Source organism: Pygocentrus nattereri, chromosome 21 (assembly GCF_015220715.1).
Source record: "Pygocentrus nattereri isolate fPygNat1 chromosome 21, fPygNat1.pri, whole genome shotgun sequence".
NCBI classification, from domain to species: Eukaryota; Metazoa; Chordata; class Actinopteri; order Characiformes; family Serrasalmidae; genus Pygocentrus; species Pygocentrus nattereri.
In genome coordinates this window covers 19,491,526-19,507,076 of record NC_051231.1, presented here as the reverse complement: position 1 = coordinate 19,507,076, position 15,551 = coordinate 19,491,526, and the positions used below count along the sequence as shown (strand labels likewise).

Sequence of the window (15,551 nt, the reverse complement as noted above, 5' to 3'; positions counted from 1 at the left end):
TTTTTTAGCATCACTGTACTTTTGTGGTTGTATTATTTTCAAAATTTACGGAAATAGTAAGATGGGTTTTTGCTAATTATTTAGACATTCCTCTATTTGTCTTCTTGTAGTTCATTTACATTTACAGCATTTACTGGACACTCTTATCAGAGCGACATACAAGAAAGTGCTTTGTCTATTTAGAGAAAGTATCTTTGCTAGTTATAAATAAGTTAGAGAGAAAACTGGTCCTGAGCTCAGATACTGCTGGAAACAAAAGTCCATTTTGATACCCAGAGAAAAGAAACACAGCACAGTGCAATGCAACACCTTTCAATAAGTGTAGCACAGTACATTGAATACTTAATATGAAAACTTAACTCAATGCTCACATCTGTGCTGTATAAAGAGATTTGTCTTCGGTCTGCGTGTAAAGACATCACAGTTCAGCATGCTGCATTTCCTTTTCATGGTACCAGCTGTACTTGCCTTTTTTGGTTTTCCATTAGGCAACACTGGTACCTGCTACCGAGTGCTGTTTTTGGTATCACCTCTGTTGGGGTTCCAAGCTCAGTCGATACCAAAAGGTGACATAAAAATGCTGCAGACTACTGATTGGGCAAAGAGAATCGTTAAACAAATATGCCCTTATTAGTGACCAGGTTAGTGTACCCTCTCGCATCGCCTTTGAGCAAACAGAACTGTCTCATCATCTGAACTATGATGCAGTATTTCCCAATTTCTCCTGTTTTTTCAGCAGTATTTTGTTTGGTTGCCATCAGCCTCTTCTGAACAAAAGTCTCCTTAATATAACAACTGGTTCAAAGAACGGTAACATCATGACTAGCTACATTGAAGGGGTGCCTCAGCAGTGGAAAACAAATTAGCTGGTACCAAAAGCTGTATTCAAATGCCATATCATGCAGACGTCAGTGTGTCTGTTATTTTGATCCAGGCAAGACTGGCCTGTAAACAAGTACAAGTAAACAGGGAACTACAGTATTTCTGGATAATAGGAACTATAATTTTTACATTGCTCAACTGATTTCTGTAAGTCATTTTACAAGTGATGGTTTATGATCTATGTGGATTCCAAAAAACATTTTGTAATTAATTAATTGTAATTTTGTAATTAATTAATTTTGAATCTTGACAGTTATAGTACCTGGTAGATGCTGAAGAAAGGAGTGTGTAGAAGCCTTAGGCCTACATCAACTAATTTACTTAAATTTATTTAACTAATTTAATTAATTGTCTTAAGAACATTAGGGTTTGTCAAGCATGGATTTTTTTTTATTCCACGTTTGTTCCACTTTAATTCATGCAATTACCTTAAAGATGCACTAGTGCCAGAATTCCACATACAGTCCCATTAAGGTGGAACAGAAAGCTTGAACTCATTCATGATGAAATAGTACATCTTTAATACTAATTGACAAGCTGACGGAAAAACCTTTCCCTACTTTAAAGCTTATGTTACTTCACACTGCCTCAACTCTTTCTGTTTAAGAAATCTTCAGAGTGTGAGAGATGTTAGCTAGACGGCTACAGTTAGACTTATAGCAACTATTATCACTTGCTCAGCCAACAGTAGCTTGTCATAAAAATCAGTTTGGAAAAAAGGCAATAGAGACAAAGATCTGGATTAGAGCAGAGGTTTTATGTGGCCTGCCTTCGTGTAGCTTTAACTTCAAGTGTCATCTTTCCTTGGCACAACAAACTTCAAACCTGGGGCCACATTCACGAAAGAATTCACTTTCTTAAGAAAAAACTTACGAAGGTTCTAAGGACAAACATTAAGAAGTTCATAAGAATGTTCTTAAATGCAGTTTAGTTAAAGGTAAGGGAAAAAATTAGAATTCTTAAGAAATTATTTGAAGAATTTATCATAACGTTTTTCTTAAGAATGAAGTTACGACATTTTTTTTCCTAAGGCACTTTTGTGAATTCGGCCCATGATTGTCTCATATATCGTCACGTTCAGACACGTTGTGTTCAGTTGTTTCAGCATGTTCAGCTGTTTATGAATGCTCCTATAGACCACTGTAGTCGTGCATTATTCTGTAGTCTGTAAGACTCAGTACTCATTGCAAATTTTCTCATTCCACCTTAAATAGTGCAGCAGTTGTGAATAGCTGTCCCAAATGTTAAAAATAAAATGGGACAAAACAATAGTGTCTCGTTGCTGCTATGAAACAGCAAAAATAAGTTAAAAACTTGTCAATGTCCTACCATACCATATATTTATAGGTATACCTGTAAATAAAATCTCAAGGTAAGATTTTTTGATAGCCTAAAATTCTTTTCCTGTTCCACCTTAAATGGTGCAGTTGTGCTTAACTATCAGATACATTCACAAATGAGTAATCTGTTCATATCATGACTTTCAACTGTTAATGAAGCTTTTTTTCACCAGCTGCTTGTTCAAAAAAAATTCCATTCCACCTTAAATGACGACACAGTTCAGAATATAACTGCTGCACCATTTAAGGTGAAACAAGAAAATTTGAACAAGAAGATGAAGAGTTTGCTAAAATCAGCTTATCATGGGTAAGCAGTAATATTAAACTGAGTCTATACTGAATTAGTACCTGACTGCAGGTACATTTGTAGAGCTTTTCAAATTTAAGCTATGCACAGAAAGCATCTATTGGGTTTCCGTGAGTAACAAGTAGTTCTTTGCATCTGATCAATTCTGTGCACTGTAGCATTAGATTACATGTAACAATATTCTTATTTCAACTCTTTAACTACCTGTTAATTCAGAGGATCTAGTGATATTTGAGAGAAGAATGCTAATAGGATAAAATATATTAGCTTTGGAACATTTTTGGTTATCACAGGTTGCGAAAGAGGCAACTTCCAAAAACTCCATTCTTTCTTCTCATAGAGAAATTCCTTTCAGTAATATCAAATATCACATTCAACAAATCCCATACAGAATTGTGCAAAATACATACATCCAGCTGCAACATTCGTAAAATATTAGAAGAAGAATATACTCCTCAGTTTTATGTTTATTCTCAACCAAACCAAGACTAACAAAAAACAGACAAACATTAAGATAGCAATAAAGGGACAGGGAGCAATCCGCAGTTTTAAAACTTGAGACATAGTGTCAAAATAACGGGACCAAAAATTAAATAATGATGGGCAGAGAAAAAACATATGACTTAAGTTGCATGGTGAGGTGCCGCATTTGTCACAGTGATCACTGAACGAATTGGGGTAAAACCTCGCCAATTGAGATTTAGATCGGTGAACTCTATGCAAAACCTTAAACTGTATTGACTGGAGTTTTGCAAAGGGTGCGCAGGTGCGAATTTGTCTTAAGGCTTCGTCCCAACACTGCTGAGAAAGTGTAATACCCAGCTCCTGTTCCCAGGCGCTTTTGACCTTATCATTGGAGTGATTGTCCAAAGCCATAATGTGGAAGTATATTTTGGAAACAAGACCTTTAGAACTGTGATTTAAATTCAACAGATCGTCCCAAGACTGATCGGTGGGGGGGCAAGTGTGGGTTTGAAACTGAGAGGAAACAAAATGCCTTATTTGAAAATATCTGAACATATGTAAAGAGGGCAATCCGAACTCTGAAACTAAATGAACAAAGCTGGAAAGAATACCATTTTTATACAGATCCCTGAGGGATCTAATACCTTTATCATGCCAGATTCTGAAAGCAGCATCATGTAAACTCGGGGGAAATAAATGATTATTCAATATAGGCATCCTATAGGATGGAGCTAAGAATTTAAAATATTGCCTAAATTGACCCCAAATTTGGAGAGTAGCGATTACCAGGGGGTTGGAGGAATGATTAACATATCTAATTGGTAGCGGAGAAGGTAAGTAATATGAGTAGGGAGGAAGAGGGACAGGAATGAGACTCCAACTCCCATCAACCCCGCCCAGTAGCCTGAAACCAATAAAGCAATTTTTGAATATTTGTTGCCCAGTAGTAAAATAAAAAGTTTGGAAGGGAAAGACCACCATCAGAAACAAAATTTTGTAACACAGATTTTCTGACCCTGGAGGGATTTCGATCCCAAATAAATGATGCAATTAACTGGTCGAGCGCTTTGAAAAATCTTTTAGGTAAAAATAGTGGGATAGTCTGGAATAGAAAAACAAAGTGAGGTAATACATTCATTTTAATTACATTGATTTTAGCTATTAATGTCAAGGGGAGAGCTCTCCATCTTTGAAAGTCCAACTTAAGCTTATCCATGAGCAGGGAGTAGTTAGCATCAAAGAGGGAGGGAAAAGTACGAGTTATATTTACACCAAGATACTTGAACCCAGAAGGAGAAAATTTAAAGGGTGTGGAGGCCTGTGTAAGAGACCTTGCTGCTGGGTTAATCAGGAAGCATTCGCTTTTCTGCAGATTCAATTTGTATCCAGAAAATGAGCTAAATCTGTTAAGGAATGCCAGGATGGAAGGAAAACAACTCTCTGGATCTGTGACATATAGTAATAAATCATCCGCATATAAGGATAATTTAATTTCTGGAACCCAAACAGGAAATTCCGCGGAAAGAATCAAGAGAGTTCAATGCAATGGAGAGGGGCTCTATAGCAAGTGCAAAAAGTAGAGGAGACAGAGGACAGCCCTGTCTCGTTCCACGAAACAGAGGGAAAAAATCTGACCTGACCCCGTTAGTACACACGCTAGCTTTAGGAGAGGAGTATAACAATTTTATCCAGGATATGAAATTGTCCTTGAATCCGAATTTATACAACACATTGAATAAATAATTCCATTCCACTCTATCAAATGCCTTTTCAGCATCCAAAGAGACAAGAACCTCAGGAGCAAGGGTTGATCCCTTTGTGAAAATAACATTAAGAAATGTTCGTATGTTAAAGAAAAGCTGTTGCCCTTTAATGAAGCCATTTTGAGCTGAAGATATTATATTGGGGAGAACAGCTTCCAAACGTAAAGCCAGAGCTTTAGCTAAAATTTTAATGTCTGTATTTAATAGCGACAGAGGCCTATAGGAAGCACAAGATGTAGGGTCCTTGTCTTTTTTCAATAACAAAGATATTGAAGCTTGTCTCATAGACTGTGGCAGTGACCCAACCCCCAGCGACTCCTCAAAAACTGCCAGAAGGAGAGGCCCAAGCTTTTTCTCAAATTTTTTTAAAAATTCGAGCGGAAATCCATCCAGGCCTGGTGCCTTGTTAGTTTGCATAGTTTTAATGGCCGCTCAGATTTCATCCAAAGTCAGAGGAGACTCAAGCTCCTGTGCCAATGCGTGGTCAACTGTTGGAAACTCAAGCTCATTAATAAATGCTGACATTACTGAATCATCCTGAAAGAGATTCAGATTTATATAAGTCTGAATAATATGATTTGAAAACTTGGTTGATTGACAGAGAATCTGAGGAAAGTGTACCTCCTGAATCCATCACTTTAGGAATTATACGAGAGGCTGCTCGTCTCCTTAGTTGATGTGCTAAAAGCCTGGAAGGTTTATCACCGTTTTCGTAGTAGTTGCAACGAGCATGAAGTATTAAGCGCTCTGCTTCTGTAGTTGTTATTAGGTCATATTCAGTTTGTAGAGCAACTCTGTATTTAAACAAAGCGGGCGATGGGGAGAGAGCGTTAAGCCTGTCCAACTTCGGCAATCCCCAACATCAGGGCCTGAAGTTTTAGTCTCTGTTGTTTTTAAGAAAAGGCAGTGTAGGAAATAATTTGTCCACGTAAGTATGCTTTGAGAGTCTCCCAAAGAAGTGAAGGCGAGGTTGTACTTTTCTTATTATTATTAAAAATTCATCAATGGTGGAAAAGATGAATGTATTAAAAATCTCATCTGATAGGAGTAAGGAATTGAATTTCCAAGCTGGCAAAACAGTTGGGTGGCAGGAAAACTTTAAATTTAGAGTGAGTGGAGAATGGTCTGAGATTACGATGGGGTGATATTCTGTGGAGTCTATTTGTGGAGTAAAAAAGTTATCAATAAAAAAAAAATCAATACGTGAATAGGTCTGGTGCGGGTGTGAGTAAAAGGAAAATTGTTTGATTTTTGGATTGAGATATCGCCAGGGATCTATAACATTATTTTTTGTAATGAAGTCTGAGATTGACCGTGAGGATAGAGACTGGGAGAGAACTCTGGGATTAGAATGATCCAAGATAGGGTCCATAATACAGTTGAAGTCCCCACCCATAATCAAATAGTAGGTGTTAATGGAAGGGATAGAGCTAAACAGACCATTCATAAAGCTTGGGTCGTCGAAGTTAGGGGCATAAATATTTACTAAAAGCACAGGAGTGTTGTATAACGAACCCAGGACAATTATATATCTACCGTTAGCATCCGAAATAGTTTTATCAATACTAAGTTGGATCCCGTTTTTAATCAGTATTGCGACCCCTCTAGATCTAGAATTATATTTGCAATGAAAAACCTCTGAAACCCAGGGAAAGTTTAATTTAGGATGGTCAGAGGTATCCATATCTGTTTCTTGTAAAAAAACGATGTCCGCATTTAAACGTTTCAGATGAGTGGAAACTTTTAAACGTTTAACTGGCTTATTCAACCCTCTAACGTTCCAACTCAGAAATCTGACAGAGGTACCGTTTTCATTCATTTTGCATATCATTTAACTAAAAACAGATAGAAAATAAACGTTTGAATAGAATAAAACTGGCCGGCTGGAGAAAGGGAAAGAACACATAACACGATCAACACATAGACACACACACAAACACAGAGAAAAAATCCGCCCACAAACAGAACCCACCCAATGTCCTCGACCCAAACAAAACAGAGGACCAGCAAGACTCCACCAGGAGCCAACCCTGAACAAGCCACGCCTCCGACTGCGAGACATGGTATGGAACAACAGGCAGTATCCGTGGAACTGTAGTAATACTTACTGTACCCAGTATAAAATAACGAACAGACGAAAATGATTGTGCACAACAGTAATAGAATTAAACTGTAACCACAAATATTGAAGATGAATTCTAGCTAAACACTAGCAAAACCATAAACAAGAATGAGACATGGAAAGTCACCAAAACAGGATGTTATACTAATGCCACATAAACTTTACTTTTTTAGTTTGGAGATGAACTTCATGGCCTCGTCAGGAGAAGTGAAGTTGTGATGCCTCCCATCGCTTGTTATCCGGAGACGTGCAGGATAAAACAGTCCGTACCGAACTCCCTCAATTCCCCGAAGCTGTTTACGAGCTTCGTTGAAAGCTGCGTGAGCCCTCGCAGTTTTTTGTGTAAAATCCGGAAAAACAGAGAATTCAATGTTATTGGCTGCAGCTCGCTGTTGACGCCTCCTGGCTTTCGAAAGGATGTCGGCACAGTCTGCATAGTTATGAAGCCTCGCGATGATGGGCCGCGGTGCTCCACCAGGTTTTGGTTTGGGTGCCAGAGAACGGTGGGCTCTTTCCACAAGAGGAGTTTTTTCCAAGTTAAACGCTTCCATAAGAAGCTTAGAAACTGCTGCGTTGGTCAGTGAAAAAGAGCCGACCTCCGGGATTCCCAAAATCCGAATGTTTTGGCGGCGGGACCTGGCTTCCAAATCCTCACATCTATCCTCGAGCCGGGTCACATCCTTGGCCAGAGTCTCGACTGTAGCCTGAAGCGCAGACGTTTCGTTGGTGCATGCAGACAGAGCATGCTCAATACCCGACACTGTATTTTTAATGCTGCCGAATTCCGTTTTTAATGCTGCAAAGTCCCGCATTATTTCAGCTTTCATAACCTTAAGCTCAGATCTGAGCTTAGAGTGGTGGTCATCTAGAATTGTCTGCATTTCGGTGATGACAGCCCGAATCAGCTCAGATTTCAGAGCTGAAATGTCCACAAAGGCAGTACCTGCCGAAGCAGATGCACCAGCCATAGGTGATGCAGCATGTGCTGGAGACGATGCAGTGCTCGCCATAGGCCGAATAAGCGATTGCGTGGAGGTTGTCATTTTGCTCGACTTAGGAGGCATTTCGGAGTTTGCACTTATTGAAAAATAAGGGCACGTAAATATTCAGTATAGTAGGAAAGAAAAAGGTGCAGTAAAGATAGAAATGTCAAAATTTCTCCGCGGAGGCTACCAAACACCCAACTACCTGTTTCCCCTGAGGGCCTGTTTCAGTGACGCATATATCCATTATACTCACTGAATAAAGTTTCTCTGTGATTTTCCTGAGCTCTGTCATATTTTCTATATAAGAGTTAAGGTGCATGGTTAGGTGTCAGTATGTTAGAGGTGTGAAAGGAGAAAAGACATAATGGAAATAATGATTCCCAGATGTAATTCATAATTCGTCCAGCTTTCTATTTCTCTGTGGAAAAGAGTGGTGTTTTTTTTTGTTTTGTTTACTTTTTTTGCCCTATGACTAATTTAAATAAATAGAAGAAAAGGCTGTACTTCTGAAGTCTTCCAGTTCCTATGAACAGGTGAGTTTATAGGCCAAAATTTGGATGAAGGCTCTCAGTCCAAAAGTAGCTGGATTTCCACAGTGACATAATAGAAAAATTTAATTAACCTTATTTGATCTTATTTTTGTCAACTTCTAAGTCGTCATCTCACTTAAATGTAATAAAAACGTAAAAAAATTAAACGTGTTCTACCTTTTGTGCTGTGAGTGGCAATCTAGATAATCCATGTGATCCATCTAGGGTTGCGATTGCAGTAAGGAATTGTTTGTGTAAAATTGTGTTATGTGTGGACAATGGAATTACGAAGTGTTAAGTTTTGTGGTTGTTTCGTAAACTCTGGCTGTAGTTGTCCCAAACTACTGTGAGGTTATTGTTATTTTAGTAGGTTTGCTTGATAATCAATCAATCAATCATCGTTTATTTAAACTCAAAATACATTGAGGGAGACCCTCATTTACAGTGTAGCTGAGTAATACAGGAATCAAGGATTGAGAAGTTGTACAATAAAAAAAAAAAATCAGATGCTATAGTTAAATAATAAAAATCATGAAAAATAGAAAAAAAGACTTTCGTTCGGCCTTAAAGAGGTTCTGGACAACTGTCCGGCGACTCAGGAGGGGTCGGGGTGGCTGCACCCAAGCTGTATTCGGCAAGGGTGGAGAAACTCTGACTTCGATTGAGGATATTGTCGGTCGGTGGAAGGAGCACTTTGAGGAACTTCTTAATCCGGGAGACGTGCCTCCCACACGGGAGTCAGGGCCAGAGGCTTCTGGGGTGTCAAGTTCCATTTCCCTGGTGGAGGTCACTGAGGTAGTTGGTAAGCTCCTCAGTGGTAAGGCACCGGGGGTGGATGAGATTCGTCCAGAAATGCTTAAGGCTCTGGATATTGTGGGGCTGTCATGGCTGACATGCCTTTGCAATATTGCATGGACCTCGGGAACAGTACCCTTGGACTGGCAGACTGGGGTGGTGGTCCCTATTTTTAAAAAGGGGGACCGGAGGGTGTGTGCCAATTATCGGGGTATCACACTGCTCAGCCTCCCTGGGAAAGTATGCAAAGGTGCTGGAAAGGAGAGTCCGAGCGATAGTTGAACCTCAGATTGAGGAAGAACAATGTGGATTCCGTCCCGGCGGTGGAACAATGGATCAGCTTTTCACCCTCTCACAGATTGTTGAGGGGGCATGGGAGTTTTTGCCAACCCAGTCTACATGTGTTTTGTGGACTTGGAGAAGGCTTATGACCGTGTACCTCGAGATATCTTGTGGGAGGTCCTCCGGGAGTATGGGGTGCCGGGGCTACTACTCCAGGTTATCCAATCTCTGTACTCCCGGAGTGAGAGCTGTGTCCGTATACTCGGCATTAAGTCAGACTCTTTCAGGGTTAGCGTTGGACTTCGCCAGTGTTGTGCTCTGTCTCCACTCTTGTTCGTGATATTCATGGACAGTGTCCGGGCGTAGCTGGGGTCAGGAGGGCATTATGTGTGGAGGCCGGAGGGTGGCGTCTCTGCTATTTGCAGATGATGTTGTTCTTTTGGCGGAATCACATAGATGCCTCCAACGCTTGCTGGAGCGGTTTGCAGCTGAGTGTGAAGCGGTTGGTATGTGGATCAGCACCTCCAAGTCTGAGTCCATGAGCTGTGGGTAATGACCGAAAGAACGAGATCGCGAATACAAGCGGCGGAAATGAGCTTTCTTCGACGGGTGGCGGGCTACACGCTCTGCGATAGAGTGAGGAGCTCGGTCATCCGGAAGGAGCTCAGAGTAGAGCCACTACTCCTCCGCATTGAGAGGAGCCAGCTGAGGTGGTTCGGGCATCTGATCCGGATGCCCCCTGGACGCCTCCTGGTGGGGGTGTTCCAGGCACGGGGAACAAGACCCCGGGGTCGCCCTAGGAGGGATTTTGTCTCCAAGTTGGCCTGGGAGCGGCTTGGGGTCCCCGGGAATGAGCTGGAGGAAGTTGCGGGGGACAGGGTCATCTGGGATTCTCTGCTCTCCCAACTGCTACCGCGACCCTTTTTGGACTAGCAGGCAACGATGATGGATGGATGAAAAATAACAAGCAAAATAACAAGTAAAATCAAGTAAAATAACAATAAGAGGGTAATAATAAACTGTTAAATCAATAAACATTTAAAATAACAGTATAACAACTTATCAAAGCAGATGAGGATGAAATAAGTAAAAAGGTAAGTAGAAAGAAATAGATGTAAGGCAATAAATTGACAATAATAAAAGAAATAAAGACTGATAGAAATAAAGAGATAAAAGCACAAAAGTAAAAGAGTCAAAGTTAAAAAAAACATAGCTAAGATATAGCTAAAACATACCAGAAGTCATATTAAAAAGTAAGTAAAATCAAATATAGCAGGCTGATTGGAGGTGGTTAGAGACTAAAAGTTTCAACTGTTCATTTGACACCAGAGAGTGATGCTTTAGAATTTCCTGTAATAAATTCCAGCTCACTGATGCACTGTAGCTAAAAGCAGATTTTCCCAGCTCGGTAAAAGCTCTGGGCACCTGAAGGGTGATCCAGTCACTGGAACGAGTCTGATAAAAGGCATTGTTTACATTGAGCATTTCTGTGATGTATGATGGCATATGGCCAGTAAGCACTTTATAGATAAAAAGAAGTGTCTCCCGGCGCACAGACAGAGATGGCCAGCCAACCTTTTCATATAGTATACAATGATAGGTGTTGTAGGGGTCACCAGTAATTAATCTTAAGGCAGCATGATATACAGAGTCTAGAGGTTTCAGAGTAGTTACAGGTATAACTGTATATATATACAGGTATAGTTACAGTATAACATCAACATAATCCAGTATAGGCTTCAGGCTTTTTCCTTGTGTGATTTGGGAAACATACTTTGTTACGATACAGTGAGCCAATTTTTTGTTTCAGTTTACAGGTAAGTTTGTTAACATGTGTTTATGCTAAGGTATTTGTACTCATTGACTCTTTCAATGTCAGATCCCTTCAGGGTTGTGATTTTAAAATGGCTAAAATCAATGTTAGAGGCTCTGGAAAACACCATAAATTTAGTTTTCTCAGCATTTAAAACTAGATTATGGTTGTAAAAATTTGATTGTAGGACATTAAAAGAATACTGTAGTTTATCTGCTGTAGTACCAGTATAGTCAGTTGAGCAGTAAAAGATGTCATCAACATATAAGTGTACTTTAGTCAACAATTGAGATGACAATGTCATTTATATTAATATTAAATAATACTGATCCAAGGATCGAACCTTGAGTGACTGGAAGTAGGTCTGATTTATTCTGTCCTAGGGCCACACATTGCTATCTATTGGAGAGAGAGTTTCTAATCCAGTTAGGAGCCCTGAGATTGAAACCAATGTTTTGTAGACTTTTTAAGAGCAGGGAATGATCAACTGTATCAAAGGCTTTAGAGAAGTCAGTGAAAATGGCTGCACAATGTTTCTTTTTATCAGTGGCACTGAAGAGACCATCTATGATGAGTGTAGCAGCAGAGAGTGTGCTATGCTCTTCTCTAAAACCAGGTTAGTACTCTGATAAGATTTAATTTCTATGCAGAAATGCCTTGAGCTGATCATTTACTAAGGTTTCTAAGATCTTGTCTAAGCATGACAGTTTTGAGATGGATCTATAGTTATTAAGATCTGTGGCATCACCTTTGTGAAGTGGAGTTATATGTGCTGTTTTCTGGGAATTCTGCTTGATAAAATAGATTGATTAAAAATATATGTAATATGTTCTATAATAATTGGGGTTGCAAGCCTTAGAAAAAAAAGGGTCCAAACTGTCCTCTCCTGTACATTTTTTTAGTATTGATGATATCATCCTTTGACCACTAAGTGAGGAGAAAAAGGGTCTAGTGTAAAGAGGCCATGTCTTACAGCAGAGGGTATACAGTGAGGAAAATACGTATTTGAACACCCTGGGACTCCCACTTAGAAATCATGGAGGGGTCTGAAATTTTCATCTTAGGTGCATGTCCACTGTGAGAGACATAATCTAAAAAAAAATCTGGAAATCACAATGTATGATTTTTAAAATAATTTATTTGTGTGTTACTGCTGCAAATAAGTATTTGAACACCTGTGAAAATCAATGTTAATATTTGGTACAGTAGCCTTTGTTTGCAATTACAGAGGTCAAATGTTTCCTGTAGTTTTTCACCAGGTTTGCACACACTGCAGCAGGGATTTTGGCCCATTCCTCCACACAGATCTTCTCCAGATCAGCCAGGTTTCTGGGCTGTTGCTGAGAAACACAGAGTTTGAGCTCCCTCCAAAGATTTTCTATAGGGTTTAGGTCTGGAGACTGGCTAGGCCACTCCGGGACCTTGATATGTTTCTTACGGAGCCACTCCTTGGTTATCCTGGCTGTGTGCTTTGGGTCGTTGTCATGTTGGAAGACCCAGCCACGACCCATCTACAATGCTCTAACTGAGGGAAGGAGGTTGTTCCCCAAAATCTCGTAATACATGGCCCCAGTCATCCTCTCCTTAATACAGTGCAGTTGTCCTTTCCCATGTGCAGAAAAACACCCCCAAAGCATGATGCTTCCACCCCCATGCTTCACAGTAGGGATGGTGTTTTTGGGATGGTACTCATCATTCTTCGTCCTCCAAACACGGCGAGTGGAATTAAGACCAAAAAGTTCTATTTTGGTCTCATCTGACCACAGAACTTTTTCCCATGACTCCTCTGGATCATCCAAATGGTCATGGGCAAACTTAAGACGGGCCTGGATGTGTGCTGATTTAAGCAGGGGAACCTTCCGTGCCATGCATGACTTTAAACTATGACGTCTTAGTGTATTACCCACAGTAACCTTGGAAACATTGGTGCCAGCTCTCTTCAGGTCATTGACCAGCTCCTCCCGTGTAGTTCTGGGCTGATTCCTCACCTTTCTTAGGATCATTGATACGCCACGAGGTGAGATCTTGCATGGAGCCCCAGTCCGAGGGAGATTGACAGTCATGTTTAGCTTCTTCCATTTTCTAATAATTGCTCCAACAGTTGATCTTTTTTCACCAAGTTGCTTGGCAATTGCCCCGTAGCCCTTTCCAGCCTTGTGGAGGTCTACAATTTTGTCTCTGGTGTCTTTGGACAGCTCTTTGGTCTTAGCCATGTTAGTAGTTGGAGTCTTACTGATTGTGTGGGGTGGACAGGCGTCTTTATGCAGCTAACAACCTCAAACAGGTGCTTCTAATTTAGAATAATAAGTGGAGTGGAAGTGGACTTTTTAGAGGCAGACTAACAGGTCTTTGAGGGCCAGAATTTTTGCTGATCGACAGGTGTTCAAATACTTATTTGTAGCAGTAACATGCAAATAAATTATAAAAAAAATCATACATTGTGATTTCCGGATTTTTTTTTAGATTATGTCTCTCACAGTTGACATGCACCTAAGATGAAAATTTCAGACCCCTCCATGATTTCTAAGTGGGAGAACTTGCAAAGTCGCAGGGTGTTCAAATACTTATTTTCCTCACTGTATCCATTTCATTGAAAGGTGCTTCCATGTAATATAATCACATAAATGTCCAGCGTGAGTATCAAAGTGAGTATCAAATGCTTGGCAAATCTCTCTCTGATCAGTAAACTGTTGATCATTAATTACAATATGATTTGGAATGTGCATTGACTTGTGTGATGAGGCAAATGTGTTGCCCATCACCAGAGACTGTGTGTGTGTGTGTGTGTGTGTGTGTGTGTGTGATACTTACCCAAACACCTACCTGTTATAATCACCTGTTGCCTGTTTTCTGGACTAGGGCAAAAGGGAGGCCATTTATTTTGTGTTTGCATGTTTTTTTTTGTATGTCTTCGCATTGTATGTAAATGACAACGTTTGCAAAAACTACTCAGAGTTGCAACTGCATTCCACTTACCCATTCAGTCACAACCTACCCGGTGACCTTATGTCTGCTCACAGGGTTTGGCGAAGCATCGTCACAATTTGTTATTGAGCAAATGAATTGTCTTCCAGAATTTAGATGAATTTGTAGTTGACTTTATAAACATTTGGAGGAAGAACTCTGCTTTAGCTTTTCTGATATAAGAAGTACATTTATTCCTCAGCTGCCTGAAGGTAAGCCAATGGTCTCTTTCACTATGTCTTCTAGCTAGGGCCCATGCTTTATTTCTTGTATTATTTCTTGTATTTCTTGTATTGTGAATTGAACCAGGGGTTTAATTTTTCTCTGATTCTCATGTTTTTATAGGGGGCATGCTTATTTACCACTGACTGGAAAGTTCTGCACAAATGGTCTAGCGCTAAATCAATATCCGGGATTTCAGAAGTGTAGTGGAAGTTGCTGAGCGCCAAATCATTTTAAAAGGCTTGATCATTAAGATGTTTCAAATTTCTTCTAACTACCGTCCAAGAGCCTGACTTTATTTAACTGGTGCTTCTAATGGATCCAGTAGTTCTGGTCACTAAAACCAGGGTCAAAGACACATGCAGTCTGTTATAAAGTCTGTTAGTGTTGACTTGCTGGGATCATGGAAGTTAGGTTGTGTTGGCTCTGTAAATAGCAGCGTTGGGCCTAGATTTCCACACACTTCCTTCAGGTGATCGGATGCATTAGTTAACCAGTTTAAGTTAAAATCAACTAGGATTAGCTTTTCTGAGTTGATGTAGGATTTAAAAGCTTAGATAAGTCATCAAGTGTCAGAGGGTGTGGAAGGCGGTCTATAGATCCCAGCTACCACAAAACTGTTATTTCATCCTGTGCACACTTTTAGAGCTAAGAACTCAAAACATTTATCTTTGGATAATGAGGAAAGAGTTTTTACTTGAATAATAGATTTGGTGTAAATAGCCACTCAGCCATCCCTGATGTTCATGTCAGCTCTAGATTATAGCTGTAGATTATAACCAGATAGTTCTGAATTAGATACAGATTGTTTTAGCCAGGATTTTGTCAAAACTACAATGTCAGGATCAGCTTGTGAAATCAAGTTTTCAAATTATCCAGGCATCTGATGTTTAAATGAATTATACCCATGCCTTTTCTGTGTTTTAATATATAAAGTATTAAAATCATAAAAAATAATAAAGCAAATCATATAGTACGGTTGGTCAAGTAAATGATAAATAAATAATCTTGGCTGCTTAAATTAAAATCATTTACATGAGATATGTATTATTGTATTCTAAAAAAATGTCCAAAGATATT

General features: G+C 39.7%; 1 protein-coding gene across 2 annotated transcripts in view; it reads left to right on the top strand.

Moving 5' to 3' along the window:
• zgc:92107 (uncharacterized protein LOC492329 homolog) overlaps positions 1-15,551 on the top strand; it is a 54,546-nt gene that overhangs the window by 27,630 nt on the left and 11,365 nt on the right. The gene's annotated exons all lie outside the window — the stretch shown is intronic.